The sequence below is a fragment of the Octopus sinensis genome, linkage group LG15 (assembly GCF_006345805.1).
Source record: "Octopus sinensis linkage group LG15, ASM634580v1, whole genome shotgun sequence".
Lineage (NCBI taxonomy): Eukaryota > Metazoa > Mollusca > Cephalopoda > Octopoda > Octopodidae > Octopus > Octopus sinensis.
Window position 1 is genome coordinate 28,688,371 of NC_043011.1, and position 15,000 is coordinate 28,703,370.

Below are 15,000 nucleotides of genomic sequence, written 5' to 3' on the forward strand. Positions count from 1 at the left end.
GATGTGTGCTTTCCTGGAGCTATAACCAATATCATCGTTGTAGTAATAACTCAAACGATACTCAAGGCAACTCAGATGGACGCGTAGCTTCAAATAAGCTTTGGAGCCCACGCACTCAATTACCACTATATACCTTTTAAAATATCACAACTTCAATTTCTTTTCCATTAATATATAATGCATGTGTACGAAGTAAAAAGAAACAGATCTTGTAACGGCAAGAAATATACATCCTGCAAAAAGAGTTCGTGAGATATTAAACCAATTCTCTTGGGCTGCGACTAACTGGCTTGGAAAGAAAAGTATGGATGCCACTAGTTCGTGGCAAATAATCACATTGATAAGAAACAAGTCGTTTTTCTTCGTGGTGAGATCCAATCCTGTCAGTGTTGATTTATCATTTCGTAGATCTGAGATAAAATTTTAAAACAATAGACACGAGCAGAGATAGATTCAATTTACAATATTCTTCTTTGAGTGGAGTACTGGGCCAATATTAGAAAATCCTTTGAAGGCAGCAAGTTGACAGAATCGTGAGTATGCCGGGCAAAATGCTTAGCGGCATTTCGCTGTCTTTATGTTCTGAGTTCAAATTCTGCAGAGGACGACTTTACCTTTCATCCTTTCGGGGTGGATAAAAAAGTACCAGTTGAGCACTGGTGTCAATTATTCGACTTAGCCCCTCCTCCGACATCGCTGCCACAATTTGAAACCAGTATTAGAAAAACTATTAATAAAGCTAGTAAGTGATATTTATGGTTGTGGATATGTGGGTGTTTGAGTGATTTTTATTCTTTTATTTTTTTCTTACTGTTTAGTCAAAAAAGGAAGTGCAACAAATACGATCCTTTAGATTTTAAGGGTCATTGAGGTTGCTTAGATAAAGGGAAAAAATCATCTTCTTACCGAAGACATGATTTGAATGCTTGCTACAGTTACCCAAAACCCAGTGGCGGGCAACCGATTTTGGTCTACCACATAAGTCTAACATAGAGAGCAGAAATAGCGCATGCTATCTAGTCCAAGGCTCTCAAGCTTCTGTCAGTTCATTTCCCTCGACTGGTTATAAATTGTATTGACCGTAAAAGAACAGAAGGCAAAGATGGTCTTGGTGGGATTTAAACTCACGGCACATCCAGCCAGAACAAATATCGCGAAAGTATAATACATGCAACCAAACCATCCATACTTATTGGTGATTGATTGTTGGCTGTATTATACTTGAACATGCAGCGATCTGACAGAACCGTTAGCACGCGTGGCATTGCTTCCGTCAAATTCCCCAGAGGTCAGTTTTGATTTTCATCTTCTGTGAGAAGAGAGCTATGAAATAAGCACCCGTTAAGTTCTGGGGTTGATATGATCGACAAGCTCCTCCACTTTTCCCAGCCCTTGTGCCTACATTATTATTATTATTGTTATTGAGTGAGAGAGCAGTGCATGCCATCAAAGTCACACTGGGGTAAAATATACGAAGCCCAGTATACCCATCATGACTACCCGTCTGATAAGGGTACACTAGGCACATGCATCACAACCATAATTGCTTGACATGGTGATCTCATATCAATATAAACAGCACATGACCTTGCAGGTGGGGCCCAGTTAGAATTTTCTTCTGGTCGAGTAGCCCATCCCGCTCAAAAGGTCCCTGAATAAGGGTTGTTTAAGGATGTTGAACGAAACACCCATGTTTCCAGAGGTGAATTATTCAAACCCCAAACAATCCCTCTCAACACATGGCTATGATGCTCCCCCACTACTTCTGCTCGTGATCAGAGATGCACATATCATCAGCCACTAAGGGACATGCTCACAACTGGTTAAGGTCAAAACTGACAAGCAAATTATGGTACTGAGCAGATATTGCTGTAGCCCATCTTTATACAAGACAACAAACAATATACATGATAACACTTCCAATCAGTTAAGATCAGAAGCCATGAGAGCCACTGCTTGGTACTGCATCAGGGCATTTATTATTATTATTATTATTATTATTATTATTATTATTACTATAAGTAGTAGTAGTAGTAGTAGTAGTAGTAGTAGTAGTAGTAGTAGTGGTGGTGGTGGTTTTGGTGGTAGTAGCAGTAGTAGTAGTAGTAGTAGTAGTAGTAGTAGTGGTGGTGGTTGTGGTGGTGGTGGTTGTAGTAGTAGTAGTAGTAGTAGTAGTAGTAGTAGTAGTTGTGGTGGTGGTGGTGGTGGTGGTGGTAGTGGTAGTGGTGGTGGTGGTGGTGGTGGTGGTGGTGGTTTTAGTAGTAGTAGTAGTAGTAGTAGTAGTAGTGAAGGCGGCCAGTTGGCAGAATTGTTAGGACGCTGGACGAAATGCTTAGCAGTGTTTCGCCCGTCGCAAACGTTCTGAATTCAAATTCCATCGAAGTTGACTTTGCCTCTCTTCCCTTCGGGGTCGATGAAATAAGTACCAGTTGAACACTGGAGGTCGATGTAATCCAGTGTTCCCTCCCCCAAAATTGCTGCCCTTATGCCAAAATTTGAAACTGTTATTATTATTGAGTGAGCGAGCAGAGCATGCCATCAAAGTGACACTGGGGTAAAATATACGAAGCCCAGTATACCCATCATGACTACCCGTCTAATAAGGGTACACCAGGCACATGCATCACAACCATATGTGCGCGACATGGTGATCTCATATCAAGATAAACAGCACATGACCTTGCAGGTGGGGCCCAGTTAGAATTTTCTTCAGGTTGAGTAGCCCATCCCGCTCGAAAGGTCCTGAATAAGGGTGTTTAAGGATGTTGAAAGAACCCACCATGTTTCCAGAGGTGAATTATTCAAACCCCAAACAATCCCTCTCAACACATGGTTATGATGCTCCCCCACTACTTCTGCTCGTGATCAGAGATGCACATATCGTCAGCCACTAAGGGACATGCTCAACTGGTTAAGGTCAAACAACTGACAAGCAAATCTGTGGATTGAGCAGAATATTTGCTGTAGCCCATCTTTTATACCAAGACAAACAATGTACATTACTATTATTATTATTCAGTAGTTTATTTTTATAGCGTGCTTTCACTTCACTACCGAGCGCAGCTCTGTGTGCCTTGGGTATGTGCTGTGATTTGTTGTGATGCTCTGATGGTTATTGTATGGAAAGTGTTCTGCGTAGGATAGGTGTGCAGTGCCTAGTAGTGCAATTTTCTGTATGTTATATGTGTTTGTAAGTCCTGGTGTTTTTGTTATGTATTTGTCTGAATATTTTTTATCATGGCCTAATGCACCTACTATGATAGGAATTGTTTCTGTTTTCAGGTTCCACATTCTAGTTACCTCTATTTCCAGGTCTTTGTATTTTGAGAAGTTTCTCCATTTCTTTTAGAGACACGTTGTCATCTGCCGGTATTGATACATCAATTAGAAAGCATTTTTTTTCTTCATGATCTCTGACAACTATATCTGGTGTGTGCCTATACCATCTTTTTTCTGTTGTTATTCATAAGTGGCAGCTTCCATGTATGTAGGTTCCTTTCCAACTCTGTCATGTCTGTGAATATATTCCTTCTTAGCCAGGACTGGGCAGCTAGAGATAATATGATTTATTGTTTCTTGTCCATCTCCACATATCTGCAGTTACTTGTAATATTTCTTTTCATTACATGTTTTTGGTAATTTCTGGTGGGGAGGCTTTGGTCTTGTGCTTGCAATTAAAAATCCCTCTGTTTCTGCTTTGAGTCCTGAGCTTCTCAACCATTGCTGGGATTTTTCTTTGTCTATTTCTTTTGCGTTTAGTTTAGTGCAGTATTTACCATGAAGGGGCTTTTCTTGCCATCGTTTTATCATGGCTCGTTGCTGTTCTATTTTTAGTTTGGATTTCATTTGTTTTATAGCTTTTGTTGTTTCTTCATCATCTTCTTCTTCTTCTTTGTGTTTATTAGGTGGTATGATTATTATTATTATTATTATTATTTTATTATTATTATATTATTATTATTATTATTATTATTATTAGCATCCCTTCAGCTGTTACATGTGCAGTGTAATAAAATACAGTGACTCATATCTAAGCCTGTTTTCTTTCACTTCTTCACCATCACATAGGCGTAGTAGTGGCTGTATGGTAAGTATAGGCATAGGAATGGCTGTGTGGTAAGTAGCTCACGTACCAATCACGTTTCCAGGTTCAGTCGATTTGCTCGACTAAAGGCAGTGCTCCTGCATGGCCACCGTCAAATGACTGAAACAAGTAAGAGTAAAAAAGTATATTCTCGCTCTCTCTCTCTCTCTCTCTCTCTCTCTATATATATATATATATATATATATATATATATATATATATATATATATATATATATATATATATATATATTTATATATATATTATGACAGTTCTCGTTCTGTTAACGTTTTGGCGTTCAGACGAGTATACTGGTATTGATGCGGCAACATTTGAAATCTTGTCTAGGTGAATGCAGCTGATGAAGACTAATCAAATTTACGTTGTCAAACGTATTTGAAGAGTCAGAAACCGGTCCTGCTTTATCCAATTCTAGGTTGTCCATTTATCAGATGTTCTTCCTAGAGGTAAGACAAATTTTTTCATGTTTGTTGCACACATGCGTCTTTGCTAGAATATGCGCAGTGAAGCTATACAATAGCGTCGTATTTATTACGATTGCTATTTTCCAGTAAATATTGGTGCTTTGTGGTACCAATTATCTACTATATCTTATATATATATATATATATCTATATATATATATATATATATATATATATATCCCTCTCTCTTTCTCTTTTTCTCACTGTTACACGTTCTCTCTCACATCATATGTTAATTTTTCCTTGTATTTCAGCTCTTAAATTTGTCATTTGTCAACTTATCCTATATATATATATTTTTTTTTTTTTATCGCTGTTAGTTATTTGTTCTTTTTTGAACATTGAAATCGTTCAACTCTGTTAAGTTTTGTCTTTGTCTAGTCTTACTTCGAAATGTTTGTTTTTATGTAGTCACCAATTGGAGACGCGCGAGAAAGTTTTCAAGAGATATGCGTTAGAAGAAGGAAGTGAAGATATAGATCAGTTAACCGTGTTTTTACCATCTGTTCGCTTCCTTCAATCTATAATCACAAACGAAAGTCATAATATTTCAAGACAGATGTGTGCGAGTTTATATGCATATCTGCTTGTATGAGTTTTATATTTACGTACACGCATACACAAACACGCATACAAACACACATACACACACACATAAATATATATATGTATACATACATACATATATATATATATATATATATATACACTCTTTACTCTTTACTCTTTTACTTGTTTCAGTCATTTGACTGCGGCCGTGCTGAAGCACTGCATTTAGTCGAGCAAATCGACCCCAGGACTTATTCTTTGTAAGCCTAGTACTTATTCGAATAATTGTCACATATTATTTTACAGATATATATATATATATATCCTTTAACAAGAATAGCATTGACAGGCTTTGAAGTTTCGGCCAGCTAAGCCATCATCGGACTGTGGTGCATCAAATCAATCTTGGCTCAATATAGTTTCTGTTGAGATAAAAAAAATTCCGAGATGTGTGGGGTTCAGTTGTGATGGGGTCGTTACGCATCAATAACAGAACCGATTCTTAAGGTTGATTTGAACTTCGCTAACAATAACCACAATAAACGACATTAAAAAACAAAAGCAATATTACAAGCAGGAAAATCACTCATCTTCTATAGCAATGCTTTGTGGATTAAGAAAAACACTAAAGAACCGTTTGATGTAAGAACGAGATCTAAGTACTCGGCAAATATAAGCGACTTTGTTGGCTTTTACTTATTAGAAGACTTACACAGCAAATTTTCATCCGCCTTAGATGGTTTATATAGAGATGATGATCGACTCTTACAAAGAAACTATAACCCACAAAAACTAATAAATTTAAGAAAGAACTACACTACTTCTTTAAAAATTTAGGCTTCTCTATTACAGTAGAAAATCAATCAACTTCCTTGATGTTTAACCTTTACCTTGAATCTAGTATTTATAAACCCTACAAAGAAGAGAACAAAAAGATTCGATATATACATAGGTAATCCAACCACTCCAAAAGCATTTTTGTATATTTAATAAAGAACATATATCTAAGACTTTCTCCTTTATCTTCAATCGAAAAAGTACTAAATAAATACCAACTCTGTGGAACAAAGCTCTCGATATTAGCAGTTACAAGGAAAAAGAGCAATATACAAAAACAGCGAACCTCCCTTAATAAATAAAAATGTAAAATTAGAAAAAGAAAAATGATCTGGTTAATCCCCCTTCAACATACTAGTCTCCACACTAATAGCCATATCATTTTTCAAATTACTGCAAAAACATTTCCACCCCAACCACGAGAACTACAAACTAATAACTAAATTATCTCATTCCCTAACAAACAACTTTGAAAAAAAAACTACAGCCAACTACAACCACCAAAATGGACTAAAAGTGAAGACTTAAACCACATGCATACTAACAACTGTGTTTATGGAAAACTTATAACATGCCCTTTTCAAAGAAATTGTCTCTCAAGCAATATTGTCACTAGCACAACGGTAACATGAACACCGACACCAACTACTTATCTACTATATCCATATATGTATATATATATATATATATATATATATATATTATATATATATATATAATATATATACAATATTAGGGAATAAATCCAAATTTACAAGGAAAAATCAGATTTAAGATTGAATCCATTTTATAATAAAATATTATATTATAATAAATTAGAGACAAAACCACTATTATGTAAATCAAACAAAGAAAGACTTAAGCCATACATAAAAAATTTATTAATTAAAATTTAACAAATGAATAACCACTACGATCGTTTCGTGTCAGCACATCTTAGACATCTTCAGGTGGTTTCTAAACCGTCTTAGCGAGTTATAAACTATGAAGTAGTGGTTATTCATTTGTTAAATTTTAATTATATAAATTTTTTATGTATGGGCTTAAGTCTTTCTTTGTTTGATTTGCATAATAGTGGTTTTGTCTCTAATTTATTATTATATATATATATATATATATAATATATATAGGATCTACAGCAAACTAGTTCAAGACACGGTACAACCAACGCGCACACACTTTTCGTAGCCCAAACTGGAAAAATGTTATCTCACTATCCATATATATATGGAGATTAAAACCAAAAAATACTCCGTTTAGAATCAACTGGAAAATAGTCTCATACGCACAACCATACCAAGGTAACAACAAACCCTACAACTTTGTACTAAGGAATTCTACCATATTTTTACGTTCAAGAGCCTAATTCTGAATCGCAATTCTGAACTAGTTTCTTTATGCAAGCAAAAAATCTTAAAAACACTAAAACATTTGAAAATAGTTATTTTCTAACGGCTAAAATATATTTCACCAAATTCTCTCCTTCTACCTTCATCATAAACTATCCCAATAATATACATTTTTATGGCTTTAAACAGGCACTTAGGAATTATTTAAAATCTCCAACCAAAATCCTTCCAGATTTTTTTACATAAGTTCACAACCTAGATAGATACACCTAAATATATATTTTATACAAGGTAGTTTGAAGGCACTTTTTTTCATTTTCCCTTTTTAAAATTAACATTTTATATTTAAATATCTTAAATTTTAAATATTTAAATCGATTATTATTTTTATTCATATTTTTATACATAAATAATTACGCATTTTTCATAATACCCCACTATGAACTTTTGTGCTTCGTTTTTCTTCTTTCCTTTTATCTCCTTATTCTTTGTCGTCATCTTATTAATATATACCAATCTCATTTTCCTTATTTTTTCCCTATTTGTCTCTGATGACGGAATATTCCATACTCGGAGATATCCCAGAAACAGCTGTAAAATTTTGAATTTCTTCCAATAATAATATTGTATACGACTTGAGATGTTTGCCTTGCCTTAATGTTTCCTGTCCTGTTTAACAATTATATATCCGCTGCGCCAGAAATTTGCAATAGCTCCATAACTACCTTCTCAGCTATAACCTTGGAGCCCCTGCAATTCGTTACACCAATTACCTAGCATACCAAATCGTTTAGATCCCCTGTGAAATAAACTACCATACTTTGTGTGTGTGTATATATATATATATATATATATATCTTTTTACTTGTTTCAGTCATTTGACTGTGGCCATGCTGGAGCACCACCTTTAGTCGAGCAAATCGACTCCAAGACTTATTCTTTGGAAGCTTGTACCTATTCTATCGGTCTCTTTTGCCGAACCGCTAAGTTAGGGGGATGTAAACACACCAGCATCGGTTGTCAAGCGATCTTGGGGAGACAAACACAGACACACAAACATATACACACACATACATATATATATACATATATACGACAGGCTTCTTTCAGTTTCTGTCTACCAAATCCACACACAAGGCTTTGGTTGACTCGAGGCTATAGTAGAAGACACTTGCCCAAGGTGCCACGCAGTGGGCCTGAAGCGCGTATATGTATATATACACATATTCATTTATATGCATATATTCATGTATATGTATATGTGTGTGAGTGTGTGTGTTTGAGTGTGTGTGTGTGTATGTGTTGTGTGTGTGTGTGTGTGTTTGTGTGTGTGTGAATGCAAGTACTAATCTGTATATTATATTAAGGTAGGTATATTGTTGAAAGCCTGGTAAAATACACCATTGGTCCCGAGAATGCATCTCTTATAGACGTATAGTGTAAAACAAGACAGACTTATATTAGTAGCAGATGAAAATCGTTCTCCTTCAATAGTGGCATTGCCAAATATGTTATTCTGCTTTCTTGAGCTTCGTCATAAGGAATTATCTATTGGCACTGAATGCTGAACAAAATCGGCCGCTGTCTGGTATATAGTCAACCAGAGATTAAAAAGTCACTAATATCGCATTTAGCCGACAAGCCTAATAAAAATTCGCTATTAGCGGCGGCAGCAGTATTAGCTACATACTTTTTATTTAACAGAATGTCACTAACCTTTCTTGAAGAAGTTTGTGTATAGTGTGTATTTTATGTCTCGTGTGTACTGTGTTTAGTTCTTCCTTTATAAGCATTAGCCCGGAACACGCGTGTTTGAAAAGTTGAATAACGAAAGCGTTTGCACACAAAGCGCTTACAGACTAGACGCAAAATACACAATATACGAAAACTTTTTTCCAGAAAAAATTCTATTAAATGAAAAATATTCTAATAATATTTCTTTTATTATTGTGACTGTATGAAGTAATTTTCACAAAAGCTTTTATATATATACATTTCTATTGCATTATTGTTTTCATTGAAACTCCTTCACTGTTCTCGTTCTGTTAACGTTTTGGCGTTCAGACGAGTGTACTGGCATTGATGTGGCACCATTTCAAAATTTGTCTAGGTAAATGCAGCTGATGAAGACTAATCAAATTTACGTTGTCAAATGTATTTGAAGAGTTAGAAACCGGTCCTGCATTATCCGATTCTAGGTTGTCCATTTATCGAATGTTCTTCCTAGAGGTAAGACAAATTTTTTTCATGTTTGTTGCACACATACGTCTTTGCTTGTATATACGCAGTGAAGCTATTCAATAGTGTCGTATTTATATCGATTGCTATTTTCCAGTAAATATCGGTGCCTTGTTGTACCATTTATCTACTTATATATATATATATATATATATATATATATATATATAATATATATATATATATATATATATATATATATATATATATATATCTCAGGTCATCCCATAAGTTCTGTCTGAATTTCGAATAAAGAAAACAAGTGATCAAATGTAATATTTAATGAAATTTAATAATCAATGTACTTTCCCTGATTATCTATGACTTCCTTCCATCTATTTACAAGCTTTTTAATCCCATCAATGTAAAACTCTTGGTTTCAAAGCGAAGAACTCTGAAATGTCAGTTTCAACCTCCTCCTGGTTTGCGAAAGTTATGTCCCCAAAATGATTCTGTAAACTACGAAACAAATGGTAATCTGAAGGAGCAAGGTCGGGAGAATAAAGTGGATGAGGAATTTTTTCCTATCCAAGCTCTTCGATCTTCTGTGATGTGATCTTTGCAGTGTGGGGTCGCGCATTGTCCTGATGAAACATCACTCCTTTTCTATTCACTTATGCGGACCTTTTTTTTTCATCGAAGCTTGGTTCAAACGCTCTAATTGCTGACTGTAGACTTGAGCATTGATTGTTGCATTAAGTGGCAACAATTCAAAGTGAATTACTCCTTTGCAATTCCACCAGATAGAGGGAAGAACCTTTTTCCCATGAAGTTCCCTTTTCGGTTGTGGTTGAGCTTTTTTCCCTTTTACCCAGCCACTGCTTATGTCATTTAACATTTCGATAGAAGATCCATCTTTCATCACCAGTCACAAGTCTTTCCTAAAAGGGTGAAATGAGTTTGCGAGAATGGAGAGAAGAGCAGATGTCAACTCGGGATTTCCGGTTGCTTTCGGACAATTCATGAGGAATCCATTTTCCAAGTTTAGGAACCTTTCCAAGTTGTTGAAAATGACGATGAACAGTTGTATGGTTTGAACTAAGCTGTATTACCAATTCTTCAATTGATAATGCAGGATTTTCTTCAAGTAATGTCTCAAGGAGCTTATCATCAAACTCAACTATTCGATTTTCATCTTCAAGGCTGAAATCTCCACTTCTGAATTTTGCAAACCATCTTCTGCAAGTTCTTTCATTCAAGCATTCTTTCCTATAAACTGAGTGTATGTTTCGAATCGCTTCGGCTGCAGAGTTTCCGTTTTTGTACTCATAAAGCATTATGTGTCTCAAATGCTCTTTGGATACTTCCATGTTAGAAAGGGTTTTAATCAAAGAAATTTTAATTCTATTAATCTGTAAAATAATATTTAATTAGTTGAAATGCACACAAATGCATAAAAATAATTTTTAATTCCATTAGACATTCTAAAATACTATTAAATTTCATTCAGTTTTAAAAAAGGTAAAATCGAACAGAACTAATGTGATGACCTGATATATATCAAAGCTTTTATCTATTTATCACCCCCCCCCCCTTGAAAACACATCTACACCGCCGGATGCTCCTGAACCAGTTGTTTAGTGTCCCACCCGTGAGGGATCGATGCTAGATGTATCGAAACGATTCTTGTGATTAACAATAAATTCTCGTCTTTCATTTACCATACATATATATATGTGTGTGTGTGTGTCTGTGTGCGTGTGTGTGTGTGTGTGTGTGTACTACGAACTTCCGCTAAGTTTATGTACCAAATATACTCACAAGGCATTAGTCTGTTCGACTAATGTTGGACACTTGCCTAAGTTGCAGTGGAATGAGATTGTAAAAAAAAACCTCGTTGCTGTTAGGAAATTTTTTTATCCCATAGCAACGCCTGAGCCTGAGGAAAAGATAAACTGATTGATCGATTTATTGCTTGATTTATTTATCTATTTATTAATTCATTTATTTATTCATTTATTTATTTATTGAATGAACTGATTAATTTACTCACTTATTGGTTGCTCTCAGTGTTAGCTAGTTGATTCATTTAATAAATCCATAGCTAAAAACTAGTACGTTTTTTTTTCTTTTTTCATTTGCTTCATAGGGGCAGGTTCCTATCTGGGATTTATTTAAAGTTAAGCTGATGGGTTGAATATTTTTCCAGAATAGGTCACCTGAAAATTGTCTTCAGCTTTACTCACTGGTTGCAGTGTAGTTTCCACAGCAAACTCACAAAACATTCACTCATTAAATGAACGATACTGTCTCTGGTATTTGGTGAATTATATCATCTGCACTCCTTATTTAGAGATAGGTGAACACAGCAATTGATGTTTAAGTATTTTAGCTAGGAAGATATTTTAATGATGACAACAAACTAAGAATCACCAACACTTCGGCTGGTAGTTTGACGCCTAATTTGCAATGCATAGACACATAAAACAGAGAATTAGATAAAGGAGATGACGAAACTATGCTAACTTTAGAAATCATTTTGATATAAAACATTTTTGTTATATCATGTATGATAGATAATATATTCTATATGACATACGATATATAAAATAATAAATATTGTTATAATGAATGCAAAATGTGTCTCCTAAATTTTCTCACATATTTTGTATCGACGTAATGTGAAATGGTTGTGTTGTCATAATGTCTACATACCTTTTCTGTGAGTATATAGAAAAGAAAATCTCCGCAACAACCTGTTGAGATTATCAAAAGTTAACGTAAATATTTTAACTTACTATCTTCTTAGAGATTCTATGAAATCGATTCTAAATGATCGTGACATTGTCTGCTTTCAAGTGAAATCTCAGCTTTTTTTTCCTCTCTAGTTTTCTTAAGTAGTTACTCACTATATGAACATCACAGTACATTACGGTCGTTTACTCATAACATTATCGTTAATTCTTAGATGTAAACAGTTGGTAGTGGTACTTAGCACTTTTCACTTGCAATATTTTATTCATGGACCAGTAAAACAAATACAACCACCGGTCGTATTTAACACAATGATAAATAACTTCAAAGCCAGTCTCTGAATCAACATAGATTATTTCAAGAAATATAATGCGAGCCAGTCTGAACACCGAGTCTCCTTTGGTATGATATATTCATTTCTGACAAGACCACAAATTTTAAGAACTGAGAGAACCGATTAAACCCATCGACTCCAATTCACGACTGATATTTATTTCATGATCCAGATAAAAAGCAGAGTTATCCCCATCAAGAGTAGAACGCAGGCCGTAATAGGAAGTGGCCGTAATAGGAAGTTGCTATCCAACTGACTCTGTGTTAAAAATTATTGATTTTAAAATTTAGAACAAAATCGAAAATTTTGAGGAACAATTTTATTGGTCCTGAAAATATGAAGAGCAAAGTTGTGCGCAGTGACGCGTGTTCGGTGTTTTTACTGTTTGTCAATCGCCGTGCTGTCTTTCATAGATAGTTAATGATAGGCGCAAGCATTGCTGCGTGGTTAAGAATCTCGCTTTGTAACCACGTGGTTCCAAGTTCAGTTCCATTGCGCAGCACCTTGGATAAGTGTCTTCTACTATAGCGTCCGCCGTCCATTGCCTTGCGAGGAATTTGTTAGACGGAAAAGGTGTGGATGTCCGTCGTACATATGCACAACACACACCACACCACACACACACACACACACATATATATTATATATATATATATATATAATATATATAACATACATACATACACATACACACATATATATATATATACAATATATATATTTATATATAATACAGACATGCAAACATAATACATGCATATATACATGCATACATACACACACACAATATATATATATATATATAATATAAATATATATATATATATATATATATAATATATATATACTAGCAGTATCGCCCGGCGTTGCTCAGGTTTGTAAGGGAAATAACTATAAAGCATTTTTAGAGAGTTATAGCCAAAAAACAGCACAAAAAAAATGGGAAAAAAATGATGGTAATTTTTTTTTGAGATTTAAAAAAGGTGGAATTGCGTCCCCTACACAGTTGTGGTTTGTGTTCCTGATTCTCGACCCCATGTCGAATTTATCGATTTTTTCAGAACTGGGGGAACTTTCAAAATTTTCGCTGCGTTAGTTTTGAATTATGACATTGGGTATGTGTGGTCTAGTTTTCATCAGAATCGGTTGAAAGCCTGGTCAGAAACATCCAAGCAAACAACCGAACACAACAAAAAAAATACAAACCAGGGGAGGTACAAGCAAACAGACCAACAGAAACAAGCACAGACACAAACTGCCGTTATATATAGATATATATATATATATATAATATATATATATATAGATATTCGTTTATTCTTTTACTTGTTTCTGTCATTTGACTGCACCCATGCTGGTGCACCGCCTTTAGTCGAACAAACCGACCCCAGGACTTATTCTTTGTAAGCCTAGTACTTATTCTATCGGTTCTTTTGTCGAACCGCTAACTACGGGACGTAAACACACCAACATCGTTGTCAAGCGATGGTGAGGGATAAACACAGACACACAAATACGTACATACATGCATACATACATACATACATACATACATACATACATACATACACACACACACACACACACACTCACACACACACACAACATATATATATATATATATATATATATACATATATATGTATACGACGGGCTTCTTTCAGTTTCCGCTTACCAAATCCACTCACAGGGTTTTGGTCAGCCCGACGCTATAGTAGAAGACACTTTCCAAAGGTGCCATGCAGTGGGACTGAACCAGAACTATGTGGTTGGGAAGCAAGCTTCTTATCACACAGCCATTCATATATCTTTCTGTTTGTGTTTCCCCTCTTCTCCGCTTGACAACTGCTGCTGGTTTGTTTACAACCCCATAACTTAGTAGTTCGGCAAAAGAACCGATAGAATAAGTACTAAACTTTAAAAAATAAATACTTGGGTCGATTTGTTCGACTAAGATCCTTCAAGGAGGTGCCCCAGCTATTTTCTCTAGCAGTCTTAATTCTAAAGAAAATTCAATAAGTTTCGTTAAAGCATTTTCTTAACTGATCCTTTTCTACTCGAGGCAAATGGCCCGAAATTTTGGGGGAAGGAGCCAGTCGATTAGATCAACCCCATTATGCAACTGATACTTAATTTATTGACCCCGAAAGGATGAAAGACAAAGTCAACCTCGGCAGAATTTGAACTCAGGGCTTAATGACAGACGAAATACCTATTTCTTTACTACCTACAAGGGGCTAAACACAGAGAGGACAAACAAGGACAGACAAATGGATTAAGTGGATTATATCTACCCCAGTGCGTAACTGGTACTTATATAATCGACCCCGAAAGGATGAAAGGCAAGTCGACCTCGACGGAATGTGAACTCAGAACGTAGCGGCAGACGAAATACCGATAAGCATTTCGCCTGTGTGCTAACGCTTCTGC